This window comes from Dermacentor variabilis, chromosome 1 (assembly GCF_050947875.1).
Source record: "Dermacentor variabilis isolate Ectoservices chromosome 1, ASM5094787v1, whole genome shotgun sequence".
NCBI lineage: Eukaryota > Metazoa > Arthropoda > Arachnida > Ixodida > Ixodidae > Dermacentor > Dermacentor variabilis.
This window is the reverse complement of record NC_134568.1, coordinates 63,584,161-63,592,268: the sequence shown is the minus strand read 5'-3', so window position 1 is coordinate 63,592,268 and position 8,108 is coordinate 63,584,161. Positions and strand designations below refer to the sequence as shown.

The window sequence follows — 8,108 nt, the reverse complement described above, 5'->3', positions numbered from 1 at the left end:
AGTGCATACTTTATGGCGTTCTAAGGCTGTGGTTGTGCCAGTGTTAAGGGACGGAAGCGGTTGGGACGGCGTTTTTATTGGCTCGTGGGATGGTACACCAGAAGAAAAGCGTGACACGTATTTACTCTGTCAACTTTTGCCGGACGAGGTCTTCGACAAGGCGCTTCCAGACTGCTCTTAATGCTTCCGTCGCACGGAGTCAAGGATCAAACAACTTTGCTGAAAGCACTTTGAGGGTGACCATGTACGTTTAAGGTGAAACACAATTGGTATATTCCAAAATCATGTAGGAAGTGCCACTCTAATAGACAGCAATCGACGAGGTGCGTGGTTTGCGTCTTTTACGAAGGGTTTAAGCTAATTAGTCACTAAAGGGTCATTAAATGCACCTTTTATTCTGTTTAAGTAAGACTTGTATCGCCCGGTGAGGTCATTTTCATCTGACCATGGCAAGAAAGCGCTGTATTCGCGACTCTCTTTTTACAACAAATCCTACTTGTTTCACGATGAAAATTATACGCTTATGCCATCGGCTGGCAATCACAGCCAATCATTCCGTATAATATTATATTAAGGAATTGAAGTTGTAATTTTGGTATCAGCAGTGGTTACTTCAGTTTAAGTGCTAGTGGAGACGTAGTGAACTTAACAGACAAGACAAATCTGAAAATATGCAGCAAGAGCATTGTCGGATATTGACACTATAGTTATTTCTGCACAATGGCAGTACTTTCGCATACATTTATGAGTTACGCAATTGATAGTGGAACTCGATCCACTGTCTGTGTGGGGAGCTTAAGAACCACTCCATGAGTTGCTGCAGTTTTTTACAATCCACTTTACGAGTCTTCTGCAGCACTAGCGACCTTTCAGGGACGTTGAAAGTAAAAACAATACCCTTTCATTTTTCGACTTGTCCGCAGTTACAAGGCCACCAGTCTTGTGCATAAGACTATCCTAAGGCAGCAATGGTCATGTGCGAAGTAGACTTGAAAGGTTTCAATATAGAAGGAGCAGAAGCTTGATGTGAGCGAGTTGGTTTTGCATACTTGAAGAAAAGAGCGCTACGAAGACGTGGCCTAAAAGAGGAACATGTACGACGGACAAGGTGCTACTTCCAACTAAATTTTTTTGAAGAAACAGGATTTTAAATAGACACGACCAAGAATGGCCCATCGTGACATCACAACCTCCCTATCTCATTAGAAAAGCTATCTCTTTTTCGGTAAGCGTCACCGAACGGCAGCTAATGCACATGCCCTCGGCCTTTGCCATATAGAAAGCTTCTAATATCTGCCGTTCTAGTCTATCCAGAGATAGACTAGAACCGTGCCAGAAACCTGGTGTCACGAAGATATGGGCGGCAATTGTGACGTTTACAGTGTTCTGCCAGATGGCCCCCCGCATTGTTATTTACGGCCCAATTGTGCTCACGCGCCCTTTCATTAAAACACCGTCCGGTTTGACCGATATAAACCTGTTGGCAAGTTAGGGGTATCTCATATACGACATTACTTTTGCAAGCCGTCTACTGCGCTGCATGTTTCTTAGAGCATGGTTCGGCTTTTGCCTTCGGCTTTCGAATACCAGCCGAGCGTGAACAAGCAGCTAATTTCATACGACACTGCGCATTCCAAGCTAGTAAAAAGAGGAGTTGCAATGACTTGTCTAAAAGAAGCTCTAAATAAATCTTGCAACCACACAGTAGAAAGCAGTTTCAATAACCAAGTTTTAAGGCTACGCCTAGCCGCTTTCCCTTCACTCTTGATCTCTAGCGTCTGGGATAAGCTTCTTCAAAAGATCAAACAGGCAAGAGAGGGCACTAACACAAAAAAGCAATTTGGTAGGAAGAGATTACATGTGATTCCTTATTAGTACAGGGTGTCCCACAACCTCAAGAAGGTGGCGCAAAGGCACAGTGTTAATCTTCTCTTCAGCGCACCGTGTAAGTTAGCCAAGATATGCCCTATGCTGACGAAGGCAAAACCCGAACCATGCTCGAAGAAACGTGCAGCGCAGTACACGGCTTGCAAAAGTAATGTCGTATATGAGATACCCCTAACTTGCCAGCAGGTTTTTACCGGTCAAACCGGACGGTGTTTTAATGAAAGGACGCGTGAGCACAATTGGGCCGTAAATAACAATGCGGGGGGCCATCTGGCAGAACACTGTAAACGTCACAATTGCCGCCCATATCTTCGTGACACCAGGTTTCTGGCACGGTCCAGAGATAGACTAGAACGGCAGATATTAGAAGCTTTCTACATGGCAAAGGCCGAGGGCATGTGCATTAGCTGCCGTTCGGTGACGCTTACCGAAAAAGAGATAGCTTTTCTAATGAGATAGGGAGGCTGTGATGTCACGATGGGCCATTCTTGGTCGTATCTATTTAAAATCCTGTTTCTTCAAAAAAATTTAGTTGGAAGTAGCACCTTGTCCGTCGTACATGTTCCCCTTTTAGTCCACGTCTTCGTAGCGCTCTTTTCTTCAAGCAATATAGAAGGTGCTACAAAGTGTAAAAGATGCTGACGACTCGCATACAGTTTTCCAAGAAAAGAGCTCCAATACAAGGCGCATATTTCTCTTGACTCTTCTGTTGAGTAGCTTTCAGTGCTTCCGGAAAATGAAAATAAATAAACAAGAACAGGCTATAAATACGCAGAATGGGGGTAATCTAGCTAACGCGGTGCATTCACCTGCCTCGATGACTCAGCATAGGTATACGGTGTTCTGCTGCCCCGTAAGAGGTCGTGCGTTCGATCGCCGGCCCAGATTCCCGCATAAACGCTAATGCACGAAGAAATACTCTGAAGCCTAGCTCCCACTTCAGCGTCTCTGAAAGACCAGCGTTGCCCTCTACTACTACTAGTGCTGCTACTACTACTACTACTACTACTACTACTACTACTACTACTACTACTACTACTACTACTACTACTACTACTACTACTACTAATAATAATAATAATAATAATAATAATAATAATTATAGAGGATTAATATCCTCCTCCGTCCTTAATTCCACCACTCCGTCAAATCCTTCACCGCCCTTGACTGTATTTTTTTTCAGTTGACAACCATTTTGATTTCTAACAGATAACCGTTAGTATAAGAAGCTTTGGACGACTAAACACTATATTAATCGCTACATTCAAAGAGCACGTATACTCGGGGAAGTGCCGCACCTCACAGGGGCTTTCTGTTTCTTTCTGCAACAGCGACATCAACTCTGGAACGCTGACTTCTTTGCCCAAAGGCGAGAATGAAGTCGCTATAGGAGCTCCAGTCTGTTGTTAGCGACACTTCTAATATCAAACCCTGGCTGAATGCCGAGTGTGAGCTCAGGTTTTCGAGCCTATATACGAAGTCCCCCCAAATAATCAGGGCGTCTATTCACGAAAATCTCTTACGCTAGAAGTGTTCGAAAGAGCAAATGCCAGCCAATCCAGATATGGGGCATATTAACGAAGGCTTCCGGTCAAAGGTCAAGGAGCACTTACGAAAGAAGCTTTGCGAATTGGGCCCCCGATGTGTTTATTGACCTCACAGCCCTAAAAAGGATTGACATCGCGAAAACGGAAGGGCCAGCTGTAAGCAGTGGTCGAGTTTAGCTAATACCGCTTAGTTCGAAAGCAAGCACTTTGCGATCACGGGAGCCGACGGGGCTCTGTCTCGAGATGCGGCGCTAAGTGTTGCGACATACGCCATTGCGCCAGTATGCCGACGGAACGAGCTCGTGTGTCGCGACTGCTACTATCGACGATAGAGACGCTGTTTTACGCAAGCGGTCTCCTTCAATGATTTATGTTTGTGTGCAGTAGACTGGGAAGGTAAGCAAATTACCTTTCTACAGTGGCAAGAAAGCCACTTTTACCAAGAGGTTTCATAATCCAGAAAAAAACGCAACTGCGAAAGACGGGTGGTCGGTGCAGCCGCCTACCAGTTCGCCGTCAAGTCATGGATTGTCACAGTGCTTGCTCGGCCCTGTTTAGTAAATTTTTTATCGGTAAAGATTCATCACAATGTATTATAAGATAAACCAAGTCTGAGCTTAACTAAATACAAGAACGTTTACTGAGCGACAACGGCCCAAATACGAGAAAATACTTTGAAATCCATGAAATCACAGACACGTACCGGCGCTCGAATTTTAGCGCGAGATTTTAGCGCGAGTGATGATTTTACCTTAGTTTTCTCTTCCAGTAATCTGCCTATTACCGCGAAATGAACGAAAATGTAGTTTTCAAGCGATAATCTATCAAGCCAAATTGAGTTAGTGTTTCACTGTATTGTCTCTTTAATGAAGCGGATGTGGGATTGAGTTCGCAAAACTAATCGTTCGTAACAGATGTTTGCCATTGGCCGGGCACCTTCGCCAATACCACATATTGTTGTGATATGACACTGGCGCAAGTTCCAGCACAAAAATTATTTGTGAATACGGGCTCTGAAGACAATAACGGTACCGGTTGCATGGACAGCAGGTCGGAAAATGGTGTTAGCACTACCTGTGGCTCGCATTCACGACGACCATAAACTGAGGTGTATAGTTAACGTGCCTGCGCTACATCTGAACAGTTTGAGGCGCAAGTTACCAATTAAGTTGCAGAGCGGTCCGTAGAACAACATCACGTCCACAGATTCTTATATAAGTATAGTGTCACGTCTGCCGATATAGGTGTACAGGGTGTCCCAGCTAAACTTAAGCAATGCATAAAGATATGCCGAAGCATACTAGGAGAATGCGACTAAATGCATACTGTCGGCGGCTGTTGTATGGAGCAAGTCAGACAATTTCTTGTTTTCTGCTTGATCGCCTAATTAGGCAATAATAGTTAATCCTACTTGTGCCGTAATTAATTTTTTTATACGTCCTGAAGAAAGCACGCTAAATACGCAAAAAAAAGCACGTGACTCGACCGCTTGCGCTCCGCGATTGCAGTGCTCTCATACGTGCTCCGAATGAACGAACAGCGCATTTAGCCTGGTGTGCTGTCTTGCCTGCTTATCGCTATCATGAAGCACCGCGAACAAAGCACACGACTGGCGTTAATCACAGTACCAAATTGCTGCCCTGTCACTTTTTGAATGGCAGCACAACACGCTAAATGCCCTGTTAGTTTTCATGCTCGGAAGTTTGAGAGCACTGCAATCGCGGCGTGCAAATGGGCGTGTCATGTGCTGCCATATTTCGTGTGATTTCTTTAGGATGCCGAAAAAATTATTGCATAGTAACTAGGAAGCTCAAAACTGCCGAATTAGGTGTTCCCTAGAACGCTCTACAACTTCTTCACCTGAAGTTCTGCCCTGAAGTTAATACTTGCTAATTGGTTTATTGATCTTAACTAATTATGCAGTTAAGCAGAATACAAAACCTAATTTGACTTGCACCGTACAATGGCCAATAACATACATTTGATCACGTTCCCTAGAGGGCTTAGGCACATTTTAATACCTTGGCTTGAGTTAGCCGAGCCACCCTGTATAACTTTCCCCGTTGTACGATTGCGCCGCTCGTAACGTTACATCCTCTTGCGCAGTTGCACAGTATGTCTGCTAAAGAAACGCCGATTCAGTGCTGTACCACCAGTTTCGTGGAGATTCGTAATCTGCAAGGGCCTTAGAACGTACTTCGACCAGGAAGTGCGTTTTCTTCAGAAGGAGCCAAAAGAGAAAGAAAAAAAGGAAAAAAGAATAGAAAGAAACTTATTTGAGAAGCGTAGCGCTCACATGGAGAGCGAATTTAGAAAAGTGAAGTGTTTAACAAGCACAGTATACTATAGGATATAGTTGGTTTATACTGAGAAGATAGAGGAACGCGTGGCAAGAACGTGGACAAATGTATACAGGATGTTTTTTTCTTTAGCTGCACCAATTATATTAAAGATTGCCTATGGCAGATAGCACAATTCTAACCTTTCATCTGAATTACTCGAGGCGGTCATTACTTCTGCGAGAAATCAAAATGTTCAATTGACTGATTACCTTAGTCATGCTAATTACCTTTTTAATTAATTACTTTACGCCATATAGTTCAATCTACGAATTATAGCCGCACAGTTCCCACGGTATGTCCACTTGGAATGAATTCTCTAGACAGCACCAGTTCCGAGATATTAATTTCCAAAGTGTCAAGCGAAATGCATCGGCGTCACAGTTACTTTTTTACGAAACCGATGTTTTACGCATGGAAGCAGAAAAGTAACTGGAACACCAATGCATATCAACGGCCTCTTTCAAAATTAATATCACAGTACTGGTGCGGTTCAGAGAATTCGTTCCAAGTAGATACGCCGTGCGAACTCAGCGGCTATAATTCGTAGATTGAAATATGTGGCGTAAAGTAATTAATTGAAAGTTTATTATCGTAATTACGTTAGTTATACAATTGAACATTTTGATTTCTCGTAGAAGTAATGGCCGCTTCACTGAGTAATTTAGATCAAGGGTTAGAGTTGTGCTGCCATAGGCAATCTTCAAAAAATTTGGTGCAGCTAAAAACAAGATTTTAAACACATTCAAGAATTTCACGAAAGCTAGTCATGGTCAGGTAATAGGTATTAAAAAATACTCGCAATGTGTTCTCGTCATTGACCAAGAAAAAAAAGCAATCAAGGAACTTATACGTGTTCTTTGCTCACAATGAAGTGGACATAAGGTCGTGGTCAGTTTAAGTACGATGCAGTGACATAATGCATTGCACACTAAGGGTTCTGAAACGTTTAACTTAGGGCTTCACCATTCGGCAGAATACTGACTTTTAAAAGATAGATGCGTACACATGGGCTAAATAACACGTATGCAAAAACACGATTCTCTGCGTCGGCGCCCTTTGTGTCCCCATTTATGGTATGAGTGGCGAGCTCTACCGAACGAAAAGCCGATGCTGAAGGACATTCGTTGCACGTAAGATTCCACTTAGTGGAGCATTTCTTTGCCTTCTGGAAATATCTACTCCGTTTACTTAGCGTAACCTACGCGGAGCAAGATGTGCACAGCCGACCTCCAAGCTTGCAGGGAGGCCGCGCCGAGCGGCACGGCCGCCCCAGCTCGGGCCGCCCAGCCTCGCTTACCGTCGGCCGATCGACGAACGATGCCCGCTGGCGTAGTCTCGCCGCGGTGTCCCTGCGAGCCTCCACCGGACGGGGGCCGAGCTGACACCTGGGACGGGACCGGGGCGAAGAACGCTGCTCTCGAACCGTGGCGTCTGATCAGCGCCGGCCCGAAATTTCGAATGGTCACGAGCTCGCTCGCGGATGTCTCGCTCTTTTTGGAACGCGCCGGGCCCCCCCCGTGCGACACGCGCCTCTTCTTTTTTTTTTCTTTCCTGCGGGACATTGTGAATATGTGTAGCGAGAAATTGATGGTCATGGCGATGACTTTAAAGCCTGGCACATTCCCACAACGGCGGATTGGTCAAGAAGCGACGAGAAGAAGAAGAAGGAGAAGAAAAAGAAGCGACTCCCTCGCTGCGAGGCAGTCGATTACTGGAACATAGACGGAGTTTTCTCGCAATACCATATACAACAATACAGGGCCAAATACAACAATACAGGGCGTGCAACGCTAAACTATCAGAAATTTTAATAAATATGATAAGCTATACTACGGAAATGCGTCTTGACGAAATTTAATTTAGGCACTTTGTAAGCAGTTGTTTTCGACTTCCCTTGGCATCGGGGCATCGGAAACAATCAGACGGACCGACGGACAGACAAAGAAAAAAAGAAAGAAAGAAAGAAGGAAAGAAAGGCAGCATGCCCTTTCGGAACTATATGGACGGCGGATCACTTTCTAATGAGCTCTTTCGTTCTGCTGCGCAGAAACAGTCAGAAAATAAAATGCAGGCGGCATTGGCATGTTGCCGTGACCTAATCTTGTCAGGAGGCAATTTCACGGCGACGGTTGAATTGGGCAAAGAGTAACATAGATTACTCTGCGGCTCGACTTAATGCCACAGTCAAGACCAAAATACCACGAGAATGCGCAGGAGGCGCTCAACCGCTTGCACTAAAGAAGCAAAGCATCAATGCTGTACGATAAGTGATACTGTCCAATTTGTCTGCTATGCACTCCTCCTCGTTGCAGTGGTGTCCTTGCAGCGGTCA

General features: G+C 44.7%; 1 protein-coding gene across 1 annotated transcript in view; it reads right to left on the bottom strand.

The window, feature by feature from the left end:
- Positions 1-7,259, bottom strand: part of LOC142571379 (uncharacterized) — an 8,115-nt gene extending 856 nt beyond the window's left edge. Inside the window, exon 1 of the mRNA XM_075679675.1 lies at positions 7,074-7,259. The gene's annotated coding sequence lies outside the window, so the exon portion shown is untranslated. The remainder of the gene's footprint in view (positions 1-7,073) is intronic.
- Between the last annotated feature and the right edge of the window lie 849 nt (positions 7,260-8,108).